General features: G+C 30.4%; 1 long non-coding RNA gene and 1 pseudogene across 1 annotated transcript; both read right to left on the reverse strand.

Annotated features, from left to right (window-relative positions):
* Positions 1-359: 359 nt before the first annotated feature.
* On the reverse strand, positions 360-2,770 carry LOC125589120 (annotated as a pseudogene).
* Positions 2,771-6,741: 3,971 nt separating this feature from the next.
* LOC125589122 lies at positions 6,742-7,103 on the reverse strand. Its single transcript, XR_007325308.1, has 3 exons — positions 7,089-7,103; positions 6,891-7,004; positions 6,742-6,788 (listed from the first exon to the last, which is right to left on the reverse strand). It is a non-coding gene; the product is annotated as an uncharacterized LOC125589122 (long non-coding RNA).
* Positions 7,104-8,002: the final 899 nt, after the last annotated feature.

Here is an 8,002-nt window from a genome sequence, read left to right on the forward strand (position 1 = left end):
GTTGGTCGCTTCTTTTGTTCGTCTACAATTAAACACGTACATTCTATCATATGTGCTACTCGCCAGTAATACAGTCATTGTGTTGCCTTTTATTCCTCTCTCTGTATATTCCGAATTATTTTTGTTTGAACTACTATATACTGAAATTTGTAGAATTTGCACCCAAAAAATTGTAGAACTGTTAGTAGAGTTTATTTCTTAAACATTTTGGTATAGTTAAATTTTCAAAATATTCAGCAATTTCACTCGATCATGTATAACCTGTGGAAGTTTTGTGGTGCAATGGTTTGACAATGCATCTTTTATATATATGATCATTCCAAACGATTAATGTTTCTGGTTAATTTCCAAGTTATGTGAATCTTTTGTTTAAAGAGAGAACAGAGAAAAACGAAACAGATGAACAATGTTTTATTCCATATATGATGATTGATGAACAAAACAAAAATGTGAACGCAAATATATCTACTTAATTTTGAAATTACGAATCTACATAGTCTTGGACGAAGTCTCTGTTCCAGTAGCTTTCACGAACATAACCGGGAATGGCGTAGGGCTTAAAGCCACACGCCAAACGCCATATTCGTCAATAAATATCCCGACATCTATGCAATCATTATCGTTAGGACAAAACGCAATTGTGTAGCCGTTATGAAAATATTTAGTTTTCTTGATCTGAAAGAAGCTCTTCAACGATTCTTCTCCAGGTTCTGGCTTAGGACCAGCCACTACAAAGAACTTCTTGATGGCTATGTCGGACTCAGCGACCCACCAATAAGTTGACTGAACACAGATCGTAGCTTTGACATCCATCTCGATGTTGAGGTTAACTGACTCGAGAACGAACCCAAATTTAGACCTACAGTTTGAAAATCTTACGGGAATACCCCTATTGACATCTGAATATTCCTGTCCGAGATAGAGGGGACATTGGTTGCCACCACGGGGGTGAGAGTTAAACCGCCACCGGAGAAGATGGGGAGAACGTAGTAACTGCCGCCGTCGAGTATGAAATCACCATCAGTGTCGAGAACTGGTCCGCCAGCGTTTGCGGTCGTGGCCAAAACAGCGGCTAACACAAGAAGGACGTAAAATTTAGGGTTCATCCCTTTTGAGTTTATGCGAGTTCATGTGATCCGTATTTATACACGGATGTGTATACATGCACATATAGCTACGTATAGATTTTGAATTATAAACTTTATAATCAAGCAAGTACATTGACATTTGAAAAGATGCCTATCTTTTGCTTTCCTTCTACGCTTCTTTAATCTTAATCTATTAAAACAAGAGTACAAAAATAAAAAAACTCAGAATTTTTCTCAATAATTAATAACTTATGCCACTGATCAAAACACATTAGTTTAACACTTTCTCTAACCCATTAATTTCTTATACTTATGCCGTTCCTATCCGTTTGTTACACACAATATTCGACGAATATTATTTTGGGCTTATTACACTTACATTGCCCAATTCATATCAATATTTACATTATTCTAAAAACCAAACCGTGCTAAATATGTTTTTGAACCAAACGATCAATCATAGTTTTATACCGTGAAAAATATGTGTTAAACCAAAACTTAAAAAAATATGTTCTTGAATGAAAAACAATGATAGACGAGAATATTCACATCAAAGCTTTCTTAAGCAAAGTAACCTCATTATTATTATGTACGGATAGCATAGTAAAATTAACATGTTGTATATCTTTGTTTTGTATTCAGACAAACATTGACTATATTAATCTAATCAGTGTTTGGTTTGGCGATGAAAAGAGTTTAACCGATTTATGATTACGTTAGTATTATTAAACATTAGATTAGATTTTATCTGAGTACAAAATCGATACTAATTATACATTATCCCTTCCAAAACTCAAGACCATTCCAAAAACGATTCCTTGAACCACGCATTAACAACTAAGTACCGAAAATCTTAACTAAATATTCGCTTATAAGAAAACTAAACAACATCTAAACTTTCTATCCTATTTCTACGCAGTCTGGTATCAAAAAAAATATATCATTTTCTGTTTTTGCGTGCGTGGATAACAAGTATTCTTTAAAATAAAAAACGTATATTCTGGTTTAACTATGATATAATAAAAAAAGAATATATATTTAAAAATTTTAATACATATATTCGCTTGATTTTGCATTTAAATCACAACTAACAAAATTTTTTGTTATTTTTTTCTATTGAAGTACAACAAAGAAAAACACAATCTCATAGTTTATAAATGAAAGCTAATGGCATTTCACAACACACACCAATGTCAAATCAGAAAGTATAAACAATTAAACTTATCGCATTTTCAAAAGGTATAAACGTATAATTATTAAGAACAAACACCCGTACGGACGCGCGGATCAGAAGCTAGTTTCGCGCAGGTCAGAAGCTAGTTTAGTTTTATTTTTACTTCGTAATATAGAACTAATTTTTTACCTCGTTTTCACTCGTGTGATTACTTTATGAGGAAATTGGTCAAGTGGGAATAATGAAAAGTGTTAACTTATTACTAGTTAAGTAAAATGAAAACTCTATAATATAGATTCCAATTTTAGCCACCATTCGCATTGTTTTTTGTCTTTTCTACTTGGGTCAAATTTGCTAATAAGATGGATATGCGCTTCACTAGCTATATTTATTTACTGGTCATTTAGCTATCTAACTAGATGATAACAGATGGTTTTAATATTTTGCAACACTACAATTTTTATCGACCGGAAATATTGGTCTCTTAAATATATCATCGTTGTTGAAGAGTTAATGTATTACAATTTATTTTAATTATTTTTAAGATTTCATATGCACAAAAATTTAAATTTTACGGATAACACATATCATAAAAACCAGATATGCAATATCGATTGTATAATGACGAAAGGAAATTAGGTTTTCTGCTCTCAATTTGTTTACTATTGGCTCTCTATAAGTGATTTCATTTTCTACTTCTATAAAAATTATGCTTCGTTCTCCTTTCTGTTTCACTGATATGAGTTTTGTTGTTTTTTTTAAACTTATTTTGTGAATTACATAAATATCAATTTAAAAATATGGACACCTGTAAAAATTAGTTGCACTCCATATACATATCTAAGAATCAAAACTATGAAGAAAATCACCGGCAATTTCTATTCACAGGTTAGTGATCAAATCTAATATATCAAGCTGTTATAGAATATAAGTGCACACTCGAATATAAATGTCTATCTAGTATATATATTCACCAGTTCAGTCTAAAAATCATGTAATTCTAGAACAACAAAACAAATTACTTATTTTATTAACCTACGCTTTTGAGGTTTAGTTACCTAAGAGTATAAGGATAAAAAAATATATATAATACTTTACCATTCTAGTATATGTAAACTATGTATAAACTAAGAACTGTTTGATTTATTAAATAATAAACCAGAAACTTATAATAAATAGTTCAAATCTCTCATTCATACAATTATAATAGATAAATAGGGTATTAGGGAGAAACAAATATTAGACGATTAATCAAATCTCGCATTCTTCAAACAAACTCAAAAAGAGGTGATTGAAATCTTGTCATGATATTTCATTAAATATTTTAGGAATAAAATCCAAGACTAAATTATTTAATCTGAATGAAATAGTATATATGTAGTACTTCCAATATTAAAAATCACTTCGACTTGAAGAAGTGTATTTCTGGGATTGTCAGGATCAAATAACATATTAGAAAACTATTTATTTAAAAATAATTTGCATACATTAAAGTATATACATTAGAGTAAGCACATTAATCAAAATCAATACATTTTGTTAATTTATAATCATGTGTTTTGGTAAATAAATAAAAACAAATATTTTATTTACTTTATGTGGTATATAATTAAACTTTAGTGATATTGACATAGATATATATAAATATTTTTTATATAAATATTTATTAGTGACACTTTCTACTCATATAATTTTATTAGCATTTGTATATTTGATGTAATAAAATTAAACTGTTAATCATAAAACTTTTAATGTTAATTTTTTAATACAAATTTAAAATTAAAATATTAAGATCTCAATAATTTTTCACTGCAAATTTTGAAATTAACATATTTGTATGTTTTTATATAGTATATCATTTAATTTAAATGATATATATATATAAATATCTACTAATGAGAGTTCATATTAATACGATTTATGATCATTTGTATTTCGGTCGAACAAAAAAAAGGTTAAATCGATCACAAAATTTAATGTTGGGATTTTTACTATTTTTAGTAATTTATAGTCTTTTGAAAAATTTCAAAATATAAACACATAAGAAAGAACCTATTTTTATTATATGTTTAATATGATTGTTTAATGTTTTTTTAATAATATAAAATTAAAAAAAAAAGAGAGAAGATACACAAAAATGTTATCAAATATGTGATTCATATATCATTAATTGTCATATATATATATATATATATATATTAACCATATTACATAATTCATAGCTTTTATTTACGAAAAGAATTGAGAATATTATTTTGTACAATACAGAATACAGCTTTGTATAGCTACGCTAGGTTTTGAATTATTAAATTTAAAATTAAGCAAGTACATTGAGATTTGAGAAGATGCTTATCTTTTTAATAGTATTTTTGTTTACTATACTTTCCAACCAATGAACACGTCGAGAACATGGTCGGATTTAAAAAATTTGGGGCCATAAACAATTACGAAAAACTTTAATAATAATATCATAATTTGGGAGGGGTATATGTCTATATATATATATTACTTCCAAATATTTAGAAATCAGTGCCAATGTTTTAATAGGTTATGTCCAGATCCGATCCTGATCGATCGCGAATATGTTCGTGTATAATATAGATTCCACTTTGCAATCACGACTCAATAATTTTTTTTTTGACAAAAAAGGTCTGGTCTACTTTATTAGTAAAATGGGTATGTGCTTCACGAGTTCAATTTAGTATTTTATTAATAAATAATCACTTAGCAATATAACCCTACTGATAGCTATCGAACCCTAATACAAATATTGATCGATTGAATGCTTGATCGTGGTCTGCACATTGCATGTTCATATTTTGGAGTAAAAAATGAAGCAAAAACTGGAAAATAAAACACTATTGGAGATGTTCTTATACGTGTGATAAAATAACGCGATATCGACTTTTGGAGGATAAAATCGTTGAAATGGATATATTTTTGTTTAGAGTTTTACTATTATTTACTGAATCATGTTAACAGTACACTATAAGCTATTCTTCCGTTTCAGAATAGATGATGTTTTTGAAATTTTTTATTGTTTCAAAATAGATGATGTTTTGATATTCTTATGTTATTTTTTACTTTTTTGAAAAATGTGTAACCAAGTAGATGTTGCAGTCATTTCTGTAATTGGTTGAATAATTTTTGAATTATATTTTTAAAACTAATTTTTCGAGAAAAATAAAATTTTTAATCTTTTTGCACTAAGACAAAACATCATGTATTGTGAAATAGGGAGAGTATTAATTAGACACTAACCGTAAGAATCCGATCCAAAAACCACACTTCTCATATAGTTTCTTATTAATTTTATCTTAGGTTTTATTAATGTTCCTATGAATTTTTACATTAGGGGAATAACCAAAAAAGTAATAGATGCGGTGAGTCCACGCGACCTTCAGATCTTCGGTCTGGCGCTCTCCCAACGGAGCTATCCCCGCAAGTTGACTATTTAACACTAGGTAAGTATATTATATTATTTCTTCAAAGACCAATCCATGTTGTATATATATATATATATATAGATATGTACTTTGAATACACTTTGAGAGGATGAATAGTAGAATCACAATTTATTGTCCATTATAAGCACAGTCCAACGTCCTCTTTTGCAGAGGTTGGACACTGCTACTGGTCCACCTTATAGGAACATGATAAAACTTTGGCGTTTACTCATTCCCTTTATTCAAACCCCACAACTCAATTAAGAAAAAAATAGTAAACTGTTTAGTGGGTCAATCTTGCTTTGACAGTAGCAAATGTCATTTTATTTGTAAATCTGTTCATAAAGAAGAAGAATCAAAGAGCAATTTCAGTGTGAGTCTGATAGAAGGAATTACTATTTAATTTATATGAATGTCAACTATTGATTTTATATTGGACATAGAAATTAAGCAATTGTACATCTCTTGAGAAGATGATCATCCAGTATGTAATTTGCAAACCTTTCACGAGCACTCTTTATTTATTGACCTCGTGCTTTAGGAGTTTTCACTGCCGTCGATGCACAGCGAACATGTACACTGAATTTGATACATCCAAAAATAAATAAAAATACGAGAAACTCTTACATGCTCAAGTTTACTTGATCTTTGTTTTGCCTCCTTCTATAAATAAGTGAAATGCAACTGTAGCAATCTTGGAAGGCAACATTCATGTAGTTGTTTACTTAGTAAATTAACAAATTATGAGTTTTATTTCAAGTCGCTTAAAAGACCAAAGTGTTCTTACATATTTGGAGAATGTGTGTACTAGAGTATGTACACATTTTGATAGAATAATATAATCGTAATTAATTTTCTCTTTTACAGAGGTTGGCCATTGATCCACCTTTGAAACATGATAGAACTTTAAATCTGGTTTGTACTCCGGCGTGTGCCCACCTCCCTGTAATTGAAATCCACAACTCTCAATAAAGACCACAATAAAAACGTTGAGTGGAAATAAAAAAAAAGAAGAAAGAAGAGGAAATACTTGCTTTGATAGTAGCAAATGTCATCTTATTTGCATAAGTCCTTGTGTATCTGCCAAGTAAGAGTCAAGAGTAATCTCAACGTGCATTTGATAGGACGAATGAACAAGAAATGGAAACAATTAATTAAGGAAAGATAGGTGCACATATATACCCAGCGATTTGATCGTTGATCATCCATGGCCTCCAGTCATCGATAATAGAATAGTTGAGAGACCTTATCCAAGCTTGGGTTCCAAGGTAAGGCACTGACATATCGTGATCACCACTGTTCACCAAAATCCGCACAAAGTTACATAAATCCTTGAACTAAAAGAAAAAAAAAAGTTTACCGAAAGGTTAAAACTCTGACCTGAAGATGAGAGAACGATAGCCACTGATACTGTTATTCTTATGGTAAGGTACGCTGCTTATAATGTCATAGCTTATAATGTCATATGTGTAAGGAATACCATATTTACATCGTATCCATTCCCCTATACTCTCCTACCAATCATATAGATCGCTTCATATATAAGACTAGGCAAAATCTCTTAAAAATAATTAATTATATATATACCTCGTTGATTTGAAGAGCTTTGCGTACGGTTTTTGTAAGTCAAAAAACACGGTGATGTACGATGAAGTTGGACGGTGAAGGTGGTGTTTTTGTTAACAATTATGTCCATCTATTCCTCAAGCTCTTCGTATAAATATACAAGCTTTTGGCTTCTGAAATGTATCCCAAAACAAGAAAACAGAGAGAGAACAAAGAGGAAATCGAAGAAGAAGGATTCACAAAAAATCTTCTTTAAGAAACTACGAGTAATTTTTGAGTGTATTTGGGATCGGGGTGTGAGTTGAGAGCTTGTAAAAATTTTCCGGGTTGATAATAAAAAATCTATAGCAGGTCCGGAGACGTAGTCAACATTGGCCGAACTCCGTTAACAATTTTGTGTGTGTGCGCTTTTCCCGTTCCCATAAATTTTGGTTTACCGCAAAATTTGACCGCGTATTTCCTAAAAACTGGTATCAGAGCTTGAGTTACGGTGATCAGTCAAATTTTTTTGTGGAGTTACTATTCACGTGAACAGTAATTCGTGAATAGTGAATTTTGTCGGTAACATTGGTTTATCGACAAAGGTGTTCTAATTCACGGTGGTTCCAGAAACGATGGGAGGCGAAGATGGTTCGGCGCACAGTATCGGGAAATTTGGCAGTACAGATTATGCATTTTGGAGAATGCAAATTGAAGATTATCTGTACGGAAAGAAGCTTCATCAACCG

Source organism: Brassica napus, chromosome C6 (genome assembly GCF_020379485.1).
Source record: "Brassica napus cultivar Da-Ae chromosome C6, Da-Ae, whole genome shotgun sequence".
Taxonomy (NCBI): Eukaryota; Viridiplantae; Streptophyta; class Magnoliopsida; order Brassicales; family Brassicaceae; genus Brassica; species Brassica napus.